A 23,220-nucleotide genomic window follows, 5' to 3' on the forward strand; every position below is an offset into this window, starting at 1 on the left:
GCTCAAATGATTTCTTTATGCCTTGGATTTTTTTTAAATTTATTTATGCATACAAGAGCTGGGGTACAGGCCAGAGGTGTGGGAGGCGAGAGGATTCACCAGAGACAGAACGGGGAACAGAACAGGCAGATACACCAAAACACACTGCTGAGGGGAGCAGCAGGCTGGGCAGGAGAGGTCTGCTGTGCCACATGGGTAGTTCCCTGGCCGGGCATTGAACTCCTGCTGCAGTGGCTGAGGACAGTCTCATTATGCTATGACCTAACCCCTTGAGGCCGCTTCCTTGGAAAATATTAATGCATATTGATAAGTTTTCTTTAGTATATTTTTAATACATGTCCTAAAGAATAACTATTCTCTAGTGCCACATTTTGTTTGTATCATTCCTTTATTTAATATCTCTAAATATGCAGATATCTCATAATGTTTACAAAACATATGTGGGTAATTATAAATCATAAAGCATAATTAAGTGGATAACCTTACAATCATTCCCTCTGCCTAGGGGACACAGACCTCCATCTGCCCAGCCCTCCCGCCTAACTCTTAGGAAACCCCAGCACTATCTTGACATTTGTGATGGTTATTCCTTCCCTAATTTGTAGTTACTTCTCTACAATATATGTCAGTTTTTGAAACTCATATATAGAAACTTACCATATATGTTTTTTGGTAACAGACTTCTCTCACTCTGAGACTCATGAGATTTTTCAGTGGCATGAGAGGTAACACTAATTCTTTATTTTCATTGTTCTATGTAGCATCCATATGTATGAGCAGACCACTCATACATATATACATTTTATTATTGAGGGAAATTTTGTTGTTCTGTTTTTTTTATTCTTGCAAAAGATGCTGCCCAAGCCTTTATTTATGGACCTCTTGATACCAATGTGCAAATACAGATTTGTTAAGCTTCATTCCTGAGCCTTGAATTCCAGGTCACAGCATATATGCATCATCAACTTTATTAGCTACCGTCAAGCAGTTTTCCAGAATGTTTGTGCCTATTCACATCCCCACCGGCAAAGAGTCTCACTCAGTGTACACATTGTTTATTCATGTAGCCCACGTGATTAGGCCACTGCGTTCCCTCAGATAACTGTATTTTCAATTCTAATTCAACTACAGCGCTTGGACTGATCCTCTTTTCTGAATTGGAAGTTACAGACTCTCCCAAGGTAGGGGGCTGTTTCCACCTATTATTTGCTAAGTAATAAGCACTAGCTTACCCAGCAGGGAAGTAGACAGCAGGCTTTCTTGACCTCAGCACTATGGACATTGTGTCTGGACCATTCTCTCTTGGTGCTCTCTTCACTTTGGGATATTTAGCAGCATCTCTGTGTTCCGTACACCAGATGTTTGTAGAATGTCCCTACACTTGTGCAAAACAAAAATCTCTCCAGTATTGCCTAATGCCCCCCCACAAGAATAATACCCCCAGATGAGATGCCTAGTGTTACAGTGTTACCCATATCCTGACTGAAGTATTTAGGCTGAACTAGCAACAGCAAAGTTAGTGATTTCAGAGACATCACAGCCTCTGTACAGCAGGCAAACCTCTTCTTTGTATGCAAACTTGAGTTTCTAAAAAGTGTTGTGCATGGGACCTCCCTGGTGGTGCAAAGTATTAAATCTCAGCACTATCAGGCTATCAGCAGCCACTGCAGCATGAGTTCGATCCCGACCCAGGGAGCTGACCCACATGGCACAGCAGACCTCTCTTCTCTTGCCTCACTACTCCCCTCAGCAGTGTATTTCGTCAGTCTGCCTGTTCTGTTCCCCACTCTGTCTCTAGTGAATCCTCTCACCCCCCCACACCTCTAGACTGCACCCCAGTACTTTTATGCATAAGTAAATAAAAATAAATCTTAAAAAATTTTTAAAAAGTATTGTGCACTTAGAAATAATATATTCAAGACAAATGAACACAGACATCATTTCAGGAAGCATTATATTATTGGTTTTTGTTGGTTTGGTTGTTTGCATGAAGTGCAAGAAGTATTTTGCCTACCAGCAATTTCTATCAGGAAAAGGAAGCAAAAGTTAAGGATGGTGGACCCCAAAGTGGTGTGGATGTACTTTCTTCTACTCTTCCTCGTTAAGTGCCACTAAGGGACAGGGCATGATATTTAAACCAAGAAGCCTCTCTGAAAGGGGGAGAGAAAATAGGTCAGGGATCTTAGGACCCAATAAGTAGCACAGTAGCACACCCAATAGGTGCCATGTGTTTTCTTTTAGCCTTTAAATTCCAGACTTGAAGTTAACTGAACCAACACCCAGGAAGCACCAACAGGTTCAAAGAAAAAGTGCCTCCCAAAATGCCTGCTTTATTCATTCAAAGGACTAAGAAAGGGGCAAACTCGGAAGATGGAAACTTCTAGAAGTAACCACTCTACTTCAGTCAAGTAACTCAAAAAAATCAGTGCCACCCCAACTCATGCCAGTAAAGACAAGAAGCCTAGACTACTATGACCATGAGCTGTAAAGACCACCTTAGCCTCTCTGCCAGAGGGGGGTCAGAGAAGGCCCAGTGGGGCCTTCCAACCATCAACCCTGCTGGGTGGGCTGCACCCCAACCGGAAGTGATGAGACTGTGGGGCTTTTGTCAGAACAGATCTAGTGAAAGTCAGACTGCACATTGCTCAGCTAGGTCACGGGAGTAGGAACCCACTCCTTGCAGCAGTAACAAAGAGTACCCCCAGAAAGCCCCAACTTGTATGTCAACAGGTGGAGAACTAGGTCTTCTATCTCAAATTGGCTGTAATGAGGCCAAGCCGCCTCCCCCACCAAAGCAGTGTCAGAAAAAGACAGAACAGGGCCTCCCATGGTGGCACAGCGGTTGAGTGCTGGGCTGCGAAGCTGCCTGCAGCCTCTGCAGCGCCAGTTCAATCCCCAGCCGCTGGCAAGGGTTCTGCATGGCGCATAGACCTCTCCTGCCACGCCTGCTGCTCCCCTCAGCAGTGCATTTCGTCAGTCTGCCTGTTATGTTCCCCGCTCTGGCTCTGGTGAATTCTCTCACCTTCCTGCACTTCTGACTGTACCCAGTGCTTGTATAAATGAATAAATAAATCTTAAAAAAAAAAAAAAGAAAGAAAAAGACAGAATAGTTAAATAGGACCCATAGTCTCATAAGGTAATACAAAAATGTCCCTCATAACAACTTCCCCCATAACAAGAACCAGGGAGGCCTCAAACTGAGTGGAAGTCACAACCCACAGATATGAATATCGTGATGCAGAGATGTTAGAATTGTTTTCAAAGACTTTAAAGACAGATGTGCTTCAAATGGCAATTACAAAAACTCTTGAAATGAGTGAAAATATAAATAGCCTCAGCAAAGAAATGGAACTAGAAAGAAGAATGTTAACATAAAATAAAATGGAGGTCAGGGATGAAAATATCCCAAAGCCATTGAAGCCATTGAAGCAAAACTACCTCTAGTTTATTTCATGAAGATAAGACATGAACTCTAACCCAACAATAAGCCAGAGCTTATTTGCCAATGAAAACAAAGCTTTTATTTGAGGTCTTATGGGATTTGCAATCCTGGAGACACCTCTTGGTGAGCCATGCAAGTACTCCAGTGAGGAGTAAAAATACAGCGCTTATTCAGGCAGAGCTGCCTCCTACAGTGAACTAATAAAATTCTTTAAAAGGGGGAAGAAAAACTTGCAAAGGGAAGGCATGTCTGCAATTCAGGGCAGTGATTAGATTGTCTCTTTGAAACCAAGGTCCAATAGCGATTGTCAGTCCTTGTGCGGAGGCTGGTGGTGTTTCTCCAAGCTTCCCAAACTCCAGGCTGGAGTGTGCTGAGTGGAAAGGTGACCAGCGGGTGGGATGGACTGAGTGTGAGAGAGAGGACATGCCAGGGCTTGCTCCATCATGAGGTGGAAATTCATTTAAGGAGTGTTATAACCAGAAGTTGGGGTCAAAAGGAGAGATATGTTGAGACAAGAATGTAAGCCAACAAGAGTTAACAAAGGAAAATCTGAAATTCTCTTCTAACAGAATGAAACCCATAATCTTAATTTTTTCACTATGTTTTCCTATTCCAGATCCTAACACAGCTACTATTTTTCACTTTATCCCTAAGAGAAGAACCCAAAACTCATTATTAAAATAGTACTGATGAACTCAAATCCTAAGAATGAATGGTGTTAAATGTTGTACGATAACCAAAGAGATATATGCGGAGAATATATTGAGTGAATTTCAATTTGAATATAATATGATAAAGTTTGCATATTGCTTAAAATTGATAAAGGGTATATAAAAGTGCATTTTGGCATGGATGAGTGAAAACTGCAAAGTAGAAAAATATCAGATGGTTTCACTTATAGGAGAAATGTAGGGGAGCCAAATAAGGGACTAGGAAAAAAATAATTATAATAAATTAAAAAACAAAATTAACAGGCAACTATTAATCAGAGACCTTCTGGCGGGGAGAGGGAAGGAGATGGATCAAAAGAGGGAGGAAAGAACACAAGGGTCTAGGGTGACGGTGCATGGGTGAGTTGGTGGTGGGAATTTTTTTTAAAGATTTATTTATTTATTTACAAGAATGGGGGTACAGGCCAGAGGTGCAAGGGGTGAGAGGATTCACCAGAGACAGAGTGGGGAACAGAACAGGCAGATCTACTGAAATACACTGGTGAGGGGAGCAGCGGGTGAGTCAGGAGAGGTCTGCTGTACCCTGTGGGTTGCTCCCTGGCCGGGGATTGAACTTGTGCTGCAGTGGCTGTGGTAAGCTTCATAGGTTGCGTCTTAACCCCTTGCGCCAGGTGGTGGGAATTTTATGGGGACTACACCTGAGAGGAGAAAGCAAACATTGTACAGAAAGGAAGAATGATGTAAAATATATATAAAGTATAATTTAATATCAGCATACTACAGAATTGTTACTTTATTACTTTATCATCATAAGACATGTTCATTTTATGATTTCCCATTACTCATGGACTATCTGGTAGGGAACATGATGGGCTGAGTTACTTTAAGTTGTGTTTATCCTGGTCCTATGCTGTCTTAGGTCTTGAAGAAATTACTTCATAGAAACAGCTTGAGGGAGCTGTTGCTGAAAATGTAATTATTCTACCCCAACTGCAGACTATTCTGACCCGATGCCAGGGAATTTTCCTCTGCGACTTCTTAAACAAACACACATTAATGTGAAGCTCTGACAGTGTTGAAATCATGGAGTATTTGAATTCATGTTCGTTACTTGTTTCTAATATTTTTTATTCTGTTGTCAGACCTCCACTAAAGGGACTCTTCACAAACAACAGTTCACTGTAATTGGGTTTAAAGGAATACAATCATACCATCTTTTTTTTTAAGATTTATCTATTTATTCATACAAGAACTGGAGTACAGGCTAGAGGTGTGGGGGGTGTGGTGAGAGGATTCACCAGATTGGGGAGCAGAGCAGGCAGACTGACTGAAACACACTGCTGAGGGGAGCAGCGGGCGAGACATGAGAGCTCTGCTGCACCATGTGGGTCAGCTCCCTGGCCAGGGATCGAGCTCCTGCCGCAATAGCTGTGTCTTAGTCCCTTGCACCACCAAGGAGGCCCTATATCATCTTTTATAAGCGATACTGTGATATCCCAGCTTTATTTGCCAGCTCCTCATCAATATGTGCATTTGCTTCAGATTGATTTGTTTTATTTGCAGTATCAGCAAAAATAGATCTCAGAATGAACATTTTCAGTCCTCCTGAAAGTCCATCCTTTAGGATAACGTCACAGATCCAGATTGATTTTCATAGCGTGTTTTATCATTCATGTTCTCTCAAGAATTTCTTTCATTAACATCCATGCTGATACCTTACTCCAATCCAGAAAGGAGTCCTAACACACAGATACTTAAGACCTCTAGGATTACGTTGCATTAGCCTTTTATTTAAGAGTTACCATTGCAGCTTTCCTCTTTATAATCCCACAAACATAACCTTTTCTTTTTCTCCCTCTGGGCTGGATGCCTCAGTTTTCTCATCTGTACAGCAGGGATCTTGAGCTGTTGGTGAAGCGAAAATATATTACTGAGCAAATGAATATAATAAAGATTCCAGCAGAACTTCCAGCCCAGGTGCAATGAACACTCCAATGCAGGCAAAAGCAAGTTTGCTCAATTTTGTGACATGCACACACACATATATTTCAGAATAATGTAATATATGTGTAATATATAATATATATTATACATGTGATAAATATTATATATAATATATGTATGTAATATAAAATAACACATATATTATATATGTAATATATGATTATATATGTAATATATAGTTAATAATAACCAGAATCATCCAATAATATAATATCGGAACATACTAGGTTTTAAAAATCTCATATATTTTAAAACACTTTAACCAATTTTTATATATGCTGAGAAGGTATAACTTGTCCCCTCAATTACAATGTTTTTTCTATGAAGTTTTAACATCTCTAGATTGGTCCAATGTGTTTTAGCATTTTCCTACAAGGAAAAACAATTTATTAAGAGTCCTAAGACACATCAAATCATTTTACTGATCAAAAACTTCACAACTTTTGAAATTTGACTTCAAGAAAAATTTGTCACAGGCTTAATAAAGATATACAGATTTTTATAAAACAACACCAAATTACCCTGAGTGACAACTAGAGGTTTTTTTTAAAGTAGATATATTTTTACAGTGCTCAACAATGCTGACAGGACTATATTTTTCAGTTAACCAAGTCAGGGTAAAAGAGAATCAAGATTGTAGACAGCCTAAACAGTTAACTTTGTCATCAAGAACCAGTAAAAGCAGTTTAAGAATACTTGAATCTTTACTGCACATAGAAAAGAAATTAAAGTTTGGTTTTTCATAAGTACACCACTGATAATAAACTTAAATATTTTTAAAACAAGTCATTCTAGCACATAGCATTTTCTTAAGATACCTCTCTCAGACACTCAACACTTTTTCCTTCCTATTTTGCACCATTTTTTCAAAGATAGCCATTTTGTTTTGACACTAAATTTTCCAAGACCTTTAACATATCTATTTTAAATATATTTCCTAACACACCTCACTTTATTTGCATTTAGAGTTGCAACATTCTAGTTTTTAATTTTTAGATTGTAAGACTGTTATGGCAGAGTTTCATCTTTATTTATGCCCGCAGGCCCAGAGGAGATTTTTTCCAAAGTCTGAGCCCCCCACAAGCAATTAGGCAACAGAGCATCCATTGCCCCAGCAGGGGCACATTCACACTGTAAAGCAAGCAGACAGTATAGAAGCAGGAGACTCCCAAGAGGTCATTTGGTCATCTGGGGCACACAAGTCAGGTGCCTGGCCAGAGAAAGCCCATCAGTCACTCCCTGAAACTTTTAGTCAACACAGAGGCCTTGTCCCAAAATAACTCCTGCTAATTAACAGGTCAGCCTCACATTTTTCACGTCAAGACATTGCAAGAGCTATTATTCTATTATTCCTTTGTACTGGATAACTCATACATAAACACATGTTTTGTTTTGTTTTGTTTTTACATAGCTGAGGGGAGCAGCGGGTGGCAGGAGAGGTCTGCATGCCCTGTGGGGCCCTCGCCCCATGGCCGGGGATCGAACCTGCGCTGCAGAGGCCGTGGGCAGCTTCGCAACCCAGCACTCAACCGCTGCGCCACCGGGGAGGCCCAAACACATGTTTTATAGGAGAAATATACCACCATTTAAATAATGATCAAAAGAACAGATTTAAGATATACATACCAACTGTAGCTGTAGTTTTTCTTAGGATAGGAAGCTCAGAGTTACGAATGGAGCAATTACATAAACCAGAGGGTTTTTTTGTTTGTTTGTTTGTTTGTTTGTTTGTTTGTTTTGTTTTGGGTTTTTTTTTGGCTAGGGCAATGGAAGGAAAAATCAACAAGGTGCTTACCTGGGGAACAAAAGTACTTCTTTTAAGGGAAGAGTAGTTGGTTAGTCTTTTTAGAAAAGAATTTTATCAAAAGAAGTCCAGGTATAAACAAAACCATATGTATCCACGTTTATCTCTGTTAACATAGACCAGGTCAATAACTCTTGACTGGGCCTCCCCGGTGGCGCAGCGGTTGAGCGCTGGGTTGCGAAGCTGCCGGCGACCTCTGCGGCGCTGGTTCGATCCCCGGCTGCTCCCCGGCCACCGGAGGAGGGTCCCACATGGCGCGCAGACCTCTCCTGCCGCCCGCTGCTCCCCTCAGCAGTGTACTTTGGTCCTTCTGCCTGCTCTGCTCCCCGCTCTGGCTCTGGTGAATTCTCTCACCCTCCCGCGCTTCTGACTGTACCCAGTGCATGTATAAACAAAGAAACAAACAAAAAAAAACTAAATAAATAAATAAATAAATAAAACATGCCTCTTAAAAAAAATAAATAAATAACTCTTGACTGCTCCAACTTTTTTGTTTCTTTTTTTTTTTTTCCAAATAAACACATTTAAACATACAATAGAACAATTAACTCCCAACATTATAAATTTAAGACATGCATGCTTTAATTAAACCATTACATTTTGAACTAATTTATGTTTAACAAAAATTTTAGATCACGATCTCAACATTTGGGTTCATTTTGTTAGAATTTATATAGCCACCATTTATAATTTAACACAGCGACCCTCCAGAGACAAGAGACACAAAGGCAGAGACACAGACACAGAGATCTCTTCCATTTAGAATTTTGGCCACTTGCACTAATTTTTAGAGATAGTTATTTTACCAATATTTCTGACAACACTGACAATTATTAATTTACTTTCAAATATTTCTTTTTAACTAACTCCTTCAGATAAGAAAACATTTCTCAAGTTATATTTGTAAGAATGCCCCTTAGTTTCTAAAGATAGTAGGGCAGAAATTTCCCTCAGTTTCCATTTTTTTTTTTTTTTTTTAAGCAAGGTCTCAAGGACAGTCTATTTGCTCCAGTTCACTCCCACCATATTCAATGTTGCAGCAAGGGAAGGCAGAGCACACAGATGCTTTCCTGGCTGTCCCCTCTCAGAGATTTCGCCAAGTCCAGTCACCCTTCGGCCATATGACTTGTCAACATAACCACAGGCAAAGCCCAATCTATCTTCACAGCTGCAATTGTGGTGATTTCATACACACACCACTCCCTCTCACACACATACACACCGGAGGTTCCCTAACAAAACCAAATGAGACCCTCGAGGTCCCCCTGAGAGGTGATCAGCCTCTCCTTCTACCACTCTGGGTAGGCCACATGAGAGCCAGGGTCCCGGGACCTTACCTGATCCAATGTCGGCACCAAGTGCTGGCCTCACTCAGCCCTTTGGAAGTCAGGCCTGGAAGGCGTCGTGGGGGCTGGGCAGGAGCAACCAAGCAAGAGACCATTGCAAGTCCGCAGCTGAGCCTGCTCCCCCCTCCTTGGCTCTCCTTCCCCTCTCCCACCACACATCCTCCTAAGCCCATGGCTCAAAAGGCCAACAAGCTTGTTGTTTCTGGCCAATGCACCAAAATGTTGCAGAAATAAATTCTACTTTTTCCCCAGGCAGAGGAAGGAAGAACCAGTGATACTTCAGGAACGGTGAGGGCAGGAGAAGCTTTATGACTCATGCATGAGGTCCCAGACCTGGGGAGCCCCGTAAGGCCTGAGCACCTGTATAAAGACCAAGGGTTCATTTTACACACAACTGTGTCCATATCTGTCACATGGATAGCATCGTGTTCCAGCAGGCACAACCATTTGCGGCAAAGTCCCCGGACAAGGGGGCCAGGCAAGGGGGAAAGATGCAGGGATTCGGGGATGGCCTTGGAGAGAGAGACCAGCTTGGCCAGCTGCCCGGCCTTGTCGATACGAGTGCTGAGGCCCTGGCCGCAAGTCTTGAAGGGAATCTGTTATAGGACAGGAAGAGGGGCAGCCCAAACCCCGCAAACCTGCCTATTCTAAATGGGTTCTGCCATCCGCCGCATCAACACAAAACACATGAGACTAATGGGAAGGATCTTTAATTAAACTAGGAAACAATACAGGTAAGGCAAAGAGTCTAGTTTCTAAATGAAGCACCCAAAGTTACCCGTCCCCTCGTGGGTAAAAGTCCATCCATATGGGATTGGCCCAGAACAAGGCCCCAAAGCCTGCCACAAGTCTAAAGCATCTTCCAGTGGGGACCCACAGCAAAGGGTCACAAACAACCAGACAAGCCCGGAAGGAAAAGAGCAAAATCAACATCAAGATAAAAGCTGCCATTGTCACCTCCCCACAGGTCTCACCCACATCTGTGTCACCCAGTTCACGACCAAAAGACAAGCGCAGTTTCTTTATGTTTCTCTAGGCTCCATGTGCCTCCTCCAGGTCTCCTGGCTCCATCCTGCTTCCTTCCTCAGTCTCTTCTGCAGCTTCTCTTCTTCCTGCTCAGCTCCACCCTCCCTTGGGTGGGGCAGGGAACCTCCCCCTTTCCTGGGGACCACCCTGTTACAGAAGGAGCTGTAAGTCAGCAAACTTGTGGATGATGCCTGCGTTGGAGTGTTCATTGCACCTGGGCTGGAGGTTCTGCTGGGATCTTTATTACATTCATTTGCTCAATAATGTATTTTCACTTCACTGGGAGTCCACAGATCCAGAGTCAATCACAGATCCAGATTGATTTTCATAGCGTGTTTATCATTCATGTTCCCTCAAAAATTTCTTTTAACATCCATGCTGATACCTTACTCCAATCCAGAAAGGAGTCCTAACACACAGATACTTAAGACCTCTAGGATTACGTTGCATTAGCCTTTTATTTAAGAGTTACCATTGCAGCTTTCCTCTTTATAATCCCACAAACATAACCTTTTCTTTTTCTCCCTCTGGGCTGGATGCCTCAGTTTTCTCATCTGTAAAGCAGGGATCTTGAGCTGTTGCACGGCTTCAATGAATTAATACGTAACCTAACAGGTTGGCCATTAGCATAATGCCCAACACAAAATGTTTGTCATAACCTAGTTTTTTGCATTTTTTGTGCTGTTAACTAGAAACAATAGTTCTACAATGATTCTAATACAGTTTCACCAGCCAGTGATAAGGATGTTAATTTCTAACCAGTTCCTTGTCTTTGTTTCTCTCACAACTTAGACCCAGATACATGCAATCACGCTCCATTTTGCATTCTTCACTTAGCTGGAAATAGATATCTTATGGAATGAGAGTTTTGATTCTTAAGTGTTTTTAATATTGTCTCTTAATTTTATTAGCCACAGAAATAAAGAATAAAAACTAATTTGTAATGACATTTACTCTTCTTTTGGATAACTTCTACCACTACATTTTGGCACTGCTTAATTTGTTTCTTTCTTTTGTTTTCCCTCCACCAAATAAGGTTTTCTTTTGAGATTCTCAGCTAGGTTGTGTCTTAAGCCCTTGCACCATCAAGGAGGCCCTATATCTTTTATAAGAGATACTGTGATATCCCAGCTTTATTTGCCAGCTCCTCATCAATATGTGTATTTGCTTCAGGTTTGCAAAATCAGCAAAAATAGATCTCAGAATGAACAATTTCAGTCCTCCTGGGAGTCCATCCTTTAGGATAACATCACAGATCCAGATTGACTGATCGATTTTTTGAAATCCCTTTATTAAATCTCCGGATTTAATTTTGATGTCACAAATTTATTTTGTATTTTTTCCTATTTTATCGAATGAATAGAAAATATAGTAGCAGTACATACTTGAGATTTAATTTGTCATTTAATAAATTTTTTTGGAGAATATCCAATACAATATGGTAACTAAGAAACAAATGTACTCCCAAGTGTTCACCTTTTAAGACAGTTCGATGAATCGATATTCCTGTTGACATCACCATTTCTATTACTAAATGATTTTCATCATCTTGAAATCATATAATCACAGAATTCAAGATGTGCTCTGAGAGCACAGAGCCCAGCTCTGCCCAGGACCTGTCATCTCCATAAGCATCACTCCATAAGCAGTGAGGTGTCCCTCACTGGTGGACAAGCAGTTCTTTTGGTGCTTCCACAATGACAGATAGAGGGTCATTTGATGTCTAAATGAAGCAAAAAAATGTTGATGCTGCCTATGATTATACAAAGATTGTCACATAACCTAAAACTGAAATGCTTTGCTAAGTATTTTTTGCCTTACCAATAAATACATGCGTGAAAAAAAACACTTCAAAGCAATATGGAGTTGTGCTTAACTTTGTAATTGCTTCCCATCACACATTTCCAGGCAGAATGCAGCAGAGATGGCTCACTCTATAGTTTAACTCAAGACACAGCAGGTTATAAGAAAATCTGCTTTTGTAAAAACTTTGTATTTATGCTAATAGGAAATCTCAAAATCCACCATTTTATTGCTTTCCAAGGGAACAAAGAACATTAGGGAAAAACAAAGTTTAAATAGTTCTTATAGTTTGAGGGGGGTCAGGAACTGAGTTTCCTGTTCCCACTGCACCTCAGGGCATGCACATCCAATACTTTGTAAATTATCCCTAAGCTTTTGCCTGAAGAACTTTGCCTTCCTGCCACTCTCTTAATGTTCGAGCCCAGTGAGTAATTTAACAGATACAGCTGCATTTTTCTTTTCTTCCATCCCAGCACTCAAACACTGATTCTTGCCATCAAGAAAGGAAAAGATAAAGGGTAATGAAATGCTCTTTGAGCTCACCTGTCAAGTGTTCCATGCCCAGAGAAAATGATAGACCTGACCCCGAATTAAAGATGGCTTAAGATCAAAAGTAGTTGCAATGTACCCCTCACTCTCAATTCCTCAGTTTTGCCAGATGTGCCAGAACAAACTGTTAATACCACCTGGACTGGCAGGCAGACCACTAACTGCAGTGTTTTAGTGCCTTCTGGTGTTGGTGCCTAGAAACGCAGTTGGCATAATTTGCACCATTTTTAACATGCGACATACTGTTCTTTCTCCTATTTGCAAGGAATTTTCTATTGCAATTAACAAACAGGCTTCAATTTAAAAGCATAGTTGTTCATCACTGAAAGAAGATAACATCCCAACAAATAATCTTTCAAATTCCATATCACTTTACATTAGGAGTCATTTTTATTTGGGGAAAAGATTTTGAAATCTTTAAACCTTTAGTATACTCTCTTTAAAAATATACCAGTTAAGTATATAAGTGAGCACCCCCAAATTATTTGATCGTTCTTCTTTTATTTTAGATTTTTAATGAAAATACATTAATCATAAATAAAAAAGACATGAAAGGGACTGGAACTTTTACACTCATTTTTTAAAAATTACTTTTTCATGGAGTAACTCTTATTTCGCAAAAAAACAACAACACAAGATCAGCTTTGAAAAGAAAAGGCTAAGATAAAAAAAATAACCTGAAACTTCGACTTGTGTTTTCCCAGGGTAGCTAAGTGCCTGAATGAAGATTTATATGCTATGAAAAAAGAGATTAGGAGAAATAACCAGAATCAGGCTCTGGATCTAAATGGGCTGGACTTACATAAAAGAGCAAAGTCAACAACTCCTTGGACAGGGAGGGTCCATTTAGCAAATGAGTTTTTCCAGCGTGCTAAGGAGCAGCCTTATAAAACCCCCAAAAGGGAGTCATTTCTCCACCCCTGAGGATCATTAGGACCAAACCCAAGTAAAAATGAAAGTCCTACCAGGGAGCAAAATGCAAATAATAAGTAAACCAATTTCTCCAGAAAGATATTTTAAAACCCTCCATGATGTAAAAATTAGCCAAGCCAACATACTGCAGAAAGAAAACAATTAAAGACTGAAGCAGTCTGGACTCCAAATTTGTTAACAAAATTGAGAAACATGAAAATGTTTCATATCCATAGGCATTCCAGTTGACAAGGACAATAACTTGTCTTTACCTCGCCAAACAGGCACAAGAGTGATAATAGGGATGCCATGGTGCTGGGGAAGATCATCTTACCTTCTCTAATGAGAAATTTGAAAGTGAGCTATATTTTTAATTTAAAGGTTAGAAAACAAAGTTCTGAAATTGGAGCCTAAAATGTCACATTTGTTTAGTTCTTAATGAATTCAAAGAAATCGTTACCAAAGCCTTATTTAAAATAATGTAATGGTTTGTACTCTCTGTACTGCAAAGAACTTTGTGGATTAAATCTTAACAATTGGGGGAGGAAATAATAATGCAAGAGTTAGTCACCATCTTCTTAAAGTAATTATGCCTTAAACTGGGTTCCACTTCAACATGGCGCCTGCAAGGATGGTGGGGCTTGCACAGCATGGTGGCAGGAGGACCCCTGGATCACAGTGAGGGTGTTGTCCTGTGCTCCGTGCTCTGGAATCTGCTCTGATGACTCTTGTGGTCAGTGTCAGGGGTAATCTCCGTGCCCAGGTCCAGCTCTAGACTCAGACCAACAAGACTTCGGCCCAACATCTGTTTGGCTCCTGCCTAGGCAACACACCCTTGTCTCCACTCTGGGGTCACACTGTTCTGTTCTACAGAAACCCTATTATAGGCTCACAGATTGCAAACCAGCTTCTATTCCCACTCCGTTGGGAATTTTTTAAAGCCCTCTGAGGCCACAGGGAAGCTTGGAAAGAATGACCATGGGCACCATGGGAAACACTTTCACTCTGCTTTGCCTGAGCACACTCTCACCACTGCCTAGCACGGGGTTATCCTATTGCATGCTGTGGCTCGACCTTCTGCACATCCCCAAATGCAAACTATGACAGCCTCTTCATAATAGTTTCACAGGTTCCTTCCTGCAAAATGGGTTCCAAGTGTCTGAGGAGACACTGAATGAGAGTAACTTCCCTAACATTATAGTCTTTTCTTACCCCAAACCCTCTCCCCACCACCCCATCTCTCTCTTTCTCTCTCTCTGTCTCTCTCTCACTCACACACACACACACACACACACACACTGACACACACACTCACACTCTTCACTAGGGTTATAAATCATGGGAAATGCACAAGCAGATGCATCAGATCACCAAAACAGAAAACATCCAGAAACATTTCTGAAGTTCTCTCTAGTCAAGTAGATGTATTGCCTGCCAGTCTTATGTTACAGCGTTCTACACATCAAGGGAAGAATATGGAATAATATGTGTTTGTTTTCACCATCTGATTTATCTTACTATTTAATTTCATTTTTAAAATGTTTTCCAAAGCCCACCTGTGAACATCTCTGTGAAGGTTACCCCAAGGTCATTCAAGCATTCTCTGAATATTAGCTCAACTTCTAAGTTGTGTTGGCATAGAGCTCCTAATTTATACTAATTAAAAAAAGTCTAGTAATCTCTTTGTGGTCAAAAGATGATGTATTATATTTACTAAGTATAACACTGTATTTTTACTTATTGGAATTGTGTTTTCTTGAAACTCATTTTCATTCTCCACAGGATGGCATAGTCACTCATGCTAAGGTTCGAGATAGCTTATCTGGACAGACTAAAAATGCTTTGGTGTTTTGTGTATAATTTATGATCCAGACCTTGGGTTTGGATGTATACTTAAACACTTACATTTAGATGATAAACTACATTGTTCATTTCCATGTTCAGTCCTCTTTCGTACTTCTTTCAGTCTAGAAACACCCTGGTAGTAACAGAAAACTTCAGGCTTTTAGAGGCTTAAGGGGGGCCTCCCCTGGTGGCGCAGGTGGTTGAGCACTGCTCTGTGAAGCTGTCCACAGCCTCTGCAGCGCTGGTTCGATCCTGGCTGGCCAGCGAGGGTCCCACATGGCACAACAGACCTCTCCTGTCTCACCTGCTGCTCCCCTCAGCAGTGTATTTAGTCAGTCTGCCAGTTCTGCTCCCTGCTCTGTCTCTGGTGAATCCTCTCATCCTCCCACGCATCTGGCCTCTACCCCCATTCTTGTATAAATAAATAAATAAATCTTTATTAAAAAAAGAGACTTAAGGGTCAAACTCAGGTCTGCAGTCCTCACATGGTGCTTTGTTGCACTCCACACTATTCAGCAATTGTGACATAGGTTAGAAGGTACAAAACAAGGTGTAACTTAAAAGGATTTTCTACTTTGCTTGAAAAAAAGATCTCTTCACATTTCATAGTTATGTAATAAAGTCTCAGGATTGCCTGGTATCATCATTTAGATTCTTTCTGTCAAATTTAGTGACTTTTGTAGATTGATTGTCTGTGACCCCCAGGTCAGCAGCCTTTAGATTGATTTTATGCAAGTAACTGAGTTAGCTCTTGTTTCCTACCCAGCTTCTCAGGCTCTTGTCCAATGCTCCTCCCATATGTACACCAAGCAACTTCCAGAGGGATCTTCCTAAAATGAAAATCTGATCATGCTAGATTCTGGTAACTTCCAAAATAGTTAGCAGCTCTCATTCACAAGACTCTTTATTCTCTTCACTTTTGGTTACACTTTTTTGATCATCACTCAGAATCCATCCATCTATATCCTGGCTACTCAAGATCAATACCAAAATCTACTGAATCACCCAAAGCTTCTGAACTAGAATCTACCTTTTAATAAATTCCTTCAGTAATTCTTAGACAAATTAAAGTTTGAAAAGCAATGGCTTACATGATGTTAACCACTCAGAGGTAAAGTGACTCTCAAGAGCTCTTTTAAATTTGTGAGCAAGGCACTCAGTATCTTAGTTTTTAGTTATTTTTAGTTAGATTTAGGTTATTGGGATGATCAAAATAGCTTTAGTTGAGAAAATGCCCCTGGAAAGCAGCCACTTTAGCCTGTCTTGGTGCATTATTTTCTGATATAACAAATATTTTGGTTATCCCCCCAAAAAAAATGTGCAGCAAAGTTTTTGCTTTCATCTTATAATAGTTTGCTTGTCCTTGTGGATAAGTTGACATTAAAGCCTCCAAGAGTAAGCAACAGTGAGTCCACATCATTTCTTTTAACATTTGGCATTCTCAGCACTTCTACGGTAGACTGAGAGAGGACAAGCCGAAACTCATGAGCAGAACTCTTGAAAGACCACAATAACCCACTCCGATTATTGTTAAGCATTGCCATGTTTGGGTGCCCACATCAAGGTCTGTATCATGATGCCTATTTACCTTCTCACTGTGGATAGCTTTTTTAGTGCCTCCCCCTTCTGAAGGTACATCTCCATGTTCTGATGAACTTGGCCATGCAACCCAAGTTAACCAGGAGGTCTTGGAACCCTGAGTAGGTCACCTCAAGTCAAAGAAACACAGATTGAGGTCAGCCCTTACAACAGCAAAATCTGTAGGCGTGATGGCACCAACCCAGGTGGTTTCTGCTGAGAGGATTCTTTCCCCTGCTCACTGCTCCGTCCCCAGCCCCAAATCTGGCTGCCTGGCCTCTGGCCAGTTTCCTTCCAATACATTCTTTCTGGTTTTAAGTTAGTCAAAAGTTGGTTTGAAATTTGCAACTCTGAATATATTGTAAAATTTTCTGGGACCACCAACCTCACCAGCCTAGCAGACAAGAGAGCAAAATGATCTTCCAGACTCTACCCTACATAAGAATCTGAAGAGAAAGTCAGTCTTTTCACACTCACAGGTGACCAAGGAGCCAGATATAGGAGATTTAACAATGGGCACCAAGCCTTTGCATCTCCTTCATTTTTTAGAAAGGAAGAGATAGATAGTCCTCCAGCATGAGCATATTATTAGCATAACTTAGAATCAGAAGCCTCCCCTGTCAAGCGTAATTACATTTTAATGTCAGTGACTCATTATTCCTACCTATAGAAACTAAATTCAAACTTGTGTTTATGGGAACAGCTCTTACAAAATAAAATCTGCCGACTGCTTCCCAGGTTCAAATCCTCACTTTGATTTTCTAATAAGTTCTTTGTCTATTGTTGAGACTTTATTTTTAGTTAATAGAAACATTCAAATGAATAATAAATGCACCATGAAGAAAGTAGTCATCAAGACTAGGGACCTCAACTCAAGATCAATCAGACACTGCACAAGTTATTTCTAGGAGGCTGTTTCTAGCTTTATCTGTTACTTAGGTTGAACTGTCAGTGATCCTGACATGAAGGCACTAGTCTTCAATAACAAAGCACAGGGATCTTGGAAACATTCATGGTAGCTCGATTAAGCTGATTTTTTAATCTATTGTAAATGTATTATAAATAAAGAAGTTTAACTGAAAAGCCAAAAGTATGGTAAAATAGATCTCTTATCTTTCTCTAATCATGTTCCAACAGTTTCAAAATACAAACTTTTAATATATACTCAGGTGATTGAGTCTGGAATCAGAGGTACTTTGCACACCTATGTTTGAGAGCAGCACTATTTACAATAGCCAAGATATTGAAACAACCTAAATGCCCCAGACAGATGAGTAGATCCAGAAGATGTGGTGCATATATACAGTGGAATACTATTCAGCAGTCAAAAAAGATAAACTCGGAAAAAAACTGAGGCAGGAGAGGTGGGCGGAGCAACATGGCGGCGAGGAGACGCTGCGAGTAAGATCTCCCATTAAAAAAAGTTAATAGGGACGAAAAGCGGTAGGTCCCAGTGAGAACTGGGACACGGAAGATAAACGGACGACTCCAGCGAACTGCCCGAAGAAGAAAGTGGCCATAAAAGAGGACTAGAAGGGAGGGAAGCGCAGAACCCTGCTCCCCTCCCCCGCCCACAGAGGCGGCACTCTCCGACCGACCGGCAGAGAGGAGGAAACAACAAACCAAAACGGCCACAAGAAAAACGGACACAGCAAGCGGGACTGTGAGTGGAAAGGAACTATTGCAGCCACCACACCCCGTGAACGGGAGCTGAGGCGAACCCTGCAGGATCCGCCGCGGAGGTGAGCTCCAGGCGCCATTAAAGAGAGCCCCGCCCCCCAGGAGGAGACCAGCCCAGCACACAGCCCCGGCCGCCCGGTAAGCTTGCGCGGAAAGTGGCGCGGATCCAGACCGGATCGCAGCTGCCCAGGTCCCCGCGCCTGCGACCTAGGCTTGCGGGGAGACGGCGGAGGCCCTCCCTGAGTGAGCAGGAACAAGGCGCCCAGGCAGGGGAGCGGGATTCAAAAGGCGCCATTCCCGCGCCACTGATCTGGGCTACAGCCCGCGTCCTGGAACTGAGGGCTTTGGAACTGAGACCCGGGGCACGAAATTAGGGGCGTGGGTTCCCCACGACGGTGGGGCACAAGGCAGACACAGCACCCCAAAGCCGTTGAGGTGTACCCTACCATCCCCGCTCTGCTCCCTGTCCCACGGGGTGGAAAATCAGCTCCCCAAGGGCTCTAGGAGAGATCTCTGGCGCCACCTAGCTACTTGACCCCAGCACAGGCTACTGAAGGAGCTAGTGGCCAGCTGGGGAGTTAGCCCACACCTGGCTCCTTCCGAACAAGTAGTCTGAGCCCACAGGGAGAGCGAGCACCCACAGCCGGGGCAGACCAGGCGCGCAGAAGAGTGTGCCTGAGACCAGACGCGCAGGGAGTGTGTCCCACATCACCATTTTAGAACAGGGACATTTCTTCAGTAAAGACTACCTGCAGAAGGCTTCCTCAGGAGCCAGAGGTGAGCGGGGGAAGTTCGCCCACGCCAGACCCCCTCTGGCCTGCAGTCCAAGCCCAGAGGGGAGCAGGAACCCACCGCCAGGGCAGACCAGGCGCACAGGGGAGTGTGTCCCCACATCGGCATTTTAGAACAGGGACCTTTCTCCATTAAAGGCTGCTTGAAACTGACAGATGACTCCTGGAAGAACCAGAGGGGAACAGAGAAGCCCACCCAAGATGCCGGCCAGTCCCAACAACACAGTGTCCCAACGCATACGGCAAATTAGAAAACAGACAGTAGGGAGGAGAAGAACCACACGCAACCTAGCAACTCTCCAGAGAAAAAGCACACCACAAAAAGAAAGCCAGCCCCCAGATTGCAAAGACAATAACTTGGAAGAATTTCTGAGCCTTCCAGAAAGAGAATTTAAAATTGCCGTGATTAAAAAACTGACAGAAGTCATAAAGGAAAACAATGATAAGGGAAAAATAATCAACGATCAGAAGAATGCAATTGAGTCCCTAGAGAGGGAAAACAATGGTCAGAAGAAAGAAATTGAGTCCCTAAAGAGGGAAGTAAAAGAAATGCAGGAGATCAAAGAATTAATGGAAGAACTAAAGAATTCTGGGAAAAGCAATGAAAGCAGAATAGATGAAATGGAAGAACGAATAAGTAATCTTGAAGACACAGAAATAAAAAGAACCAAAACAGAAAAGGAAAGAGAAGTACGAAGGAAAAAGAAAGAAAGACTTCAGGAACTATCTGACTCCATGAGGAAAGGAAATATAAGAGTTATAGGAATACCAGAAGGAGAGGAGAGAGATGTAGGAACAGAGAAAATATTCAAAGAGATAATTGAAGAGAACTTCCCAAATGTGAAGAAGGAGCTGAAAATTGATATACAAGAAGCAAGAAGAACACCAAACTTCCACGACGAAAGGAAAAATACAGCAAGACACATAATAGTAAAGCTCCCAAGAATCCAGGACAAGGAAAAAATAATGAAGCTGGCAAGAGGGAAGAAACAGATAACATTCAAAGGAAAACCAATCAGGCTGACATCAGACTTCTCCGAAGAAACACTACGGGCAAGGAGAGAGTGGAGGGACATAGTCAACAGACTCCAAGAAAACAGATGCCAACCAAGAATACTCTATCCCGCAAAGCTCTCCTTCCTCTTTGAAGAAAGAATATGGACCTTCCCAGACAAACAGAAACTCCGGAATTTCATTGCAACTAAACCCCCACTCCAAAAAATACTACAAGGAGTCCTAAAGCCAGAACCTCAGAGGGACGAATAACAATGAAAGAAGGCCAAAAAAAAAAAAAAAGTTATTAAAAGAATAAATAAATAAAATCAAAGGAAAGACAAACACAATGGCAAATACAGATGTTAACATATCAATATTAACTCTAAATGTAAATGGACTAAACTCTTCAATAAAAAGACACAGAGTGGCAGCCTGGATTAAGAAACAAACCCAACCTTTTGCTGTCTCCAGGAAACACATTTAGCTACAAAAGATAAAAATAGGCTCAAAGTTAAAGGATGGAAAACAATCCTACAAGCAAATGGACCAAAAAAGAAAGCAGGAACAGCTATACTTATATCAGATAAAACAGATTTCAAACTCAAAAAGATAAAAAGAGACCCCAATGGTCACTACATTATGATCAAGGGGACAATACTTCAAGAAGAAATAACACTCATTAACATATACTCACCAAACGAAGGAGCACCAAAATATATCAGACAACTGTTGTCCTCTCTGAAAACAGACATCAGAGAAAACACATACGTAGTGGGAGACTTCAACACACCACTATCAACAATGGATAGATCAACAAGACAAAAAATAAGTAAAGAAACCAAAGCTCTAAATAAGGACCTAGAGCAATTGGGCTTAACAGACATCTATAGAACACTAAACCCCAAAAAAACGGAGTACACATTCTTCTCAAGCGCACACGGATCATTCTCCAGGATCGATCACATACTGGGGCACAAGACAAACATCAACAGATACACCAAGATTGAAATCATATCAACCATCTTTTCTGACCATGAAGGCATCAAACTAGAAATAAACCATAAAAAGAAGGCAAGGAACTTTCCTACCTCATGGAGATTAAAAACCACACTACTGGAAGACCATTGGACTAATGAGGAGATCAAAGAAGAAATTAAAAAATTTTTTGAATTGAATGACAAGGAGGACACTAATATCCTAAATGTATGGGATGCAGCAAAAGCAGTAATAAGAGGAAAATATATAGCAATAGAAGCTCACATCAAGAAACAAGAAAGAACGCAAAGAAACAACCTCATCTCGAAGCTCAAAGATCTAGAAAAAGAACAACAAAAAAACCCCAAAACCAGTAGAAGAAAAGAAATAATAAAAACCAAAGCAGAAATAAATGAAATTGAAACTAAAAAAACAATCCAAAAGATCAATGAAACCAAGAGCTGGTTTTTTGAAAAAATCAATAAAATAGACAAACCCCTAGCCAGGCTCACAAAGGAAAAAAGGGAGAAAGCACAAATAAACAGGATCATCAATGAAAGAGGAGAAATCACAACGGACACAGCAGAAATCAAAAGAATAATCAGTAACTACTATGAACAGTTATATGGAAACAAGTTTAACAATCTAGAGGAGATGGACAAATTCCTACAACTCTACAATCACCCAAAGCTAGATAAAGAAGAAATAGAACACCTAAACAGACCAATTACAATTAGCGAAATTGAAATGGTAATCAAAAACCTCCCCAAAACAAAAGCCCAGGACCTGATGGATTTACAAATGAATTCTACCAAACATTCAGAGACGAATTAGTGCCTATCCTTCACAAACTCTTCCAAAAAATTGAGAAGGAAGGGACAATACCAAACACGTTCTATGAAGCCAACATTACACTAATACCAAAACCGAACAAGGACAACACAAAAAAGGAAAACTACAGGCCAATCTCCCTAATGAACACTGATGCAAAAATCCTCAATAAAATTTTAGCTATCAGAATCCAACAATGTATCCATAAGATAATTCACCACGACCAAGTTGGATTCATTCCAGGGGCACAAGGATGGTTTAACATCCGAAAATCAATCAACGTTATCCAACACATCAACAAAAAGAAATATAAAAACCATATGATAATATCAATAGATGCTGAGAAAGCTTTCGACAAAGTGCAACACCCATTCATGATAAAAGCCCTTGAAATTCTGGGGATACAAGGAACATACCTCAACATCATAAAGGCCATCTATGACAAGCCAACAGCCAGTATCATTCTCAATGGTGAAAAGCTGAAAGCAATTCCATTAAGATCTGGAACAAGACAAGGATGTCCACTCTCACCATTGCTTTTCAATATAATACTGGAAGTCCTAGCCAGGGCAATAAGACAAGAGAAAGACATCCAAGGAATCCAAATAGGAAAAGAAGAAGTCAAACTATCACTATTTGCAGACGATATGATATTATACATAGAGAACCCCAAAAACTCCACAGAAAAGCTAATTCAACTCATCAATCAGTTCAGTAAAGTGGCAGGATACAAAATCAACACGCAAAAGTCAGTAGCCTTCCTATACACAAACAATAAATCTGAAGAAGAAGAAATCAAAAAGACCATCCCTTTTGTTATTGAAACAAAAAAAATCAAATATTTGGGAATAAATCTAACAAAAGAGGTAAAGGACCTATACAAAGAAAACTATAAAACACTGTTAAAAGAAATAGAAGAAGACACAAAGAAATGGAGAGACATCCCCTGCTCATGGATTGGAAGAAT

Source organism: Talpa occidentalis, unplaced genomic scaffold (assembly GCF_014898055.3).
Source record: "Talpa occidentalis isolate TD23 unplaced genomic scaffold, MPIMG_talOcc4v2.1 talOcc4.2, whole genome shotgun sequence".
Classification (NCBI taxonomy): Eukaryota; Metazoa; Chordata; class Mammalia; order Eulipotyphla; family Talpidae; genus Talpa; species Talpa occidentalis.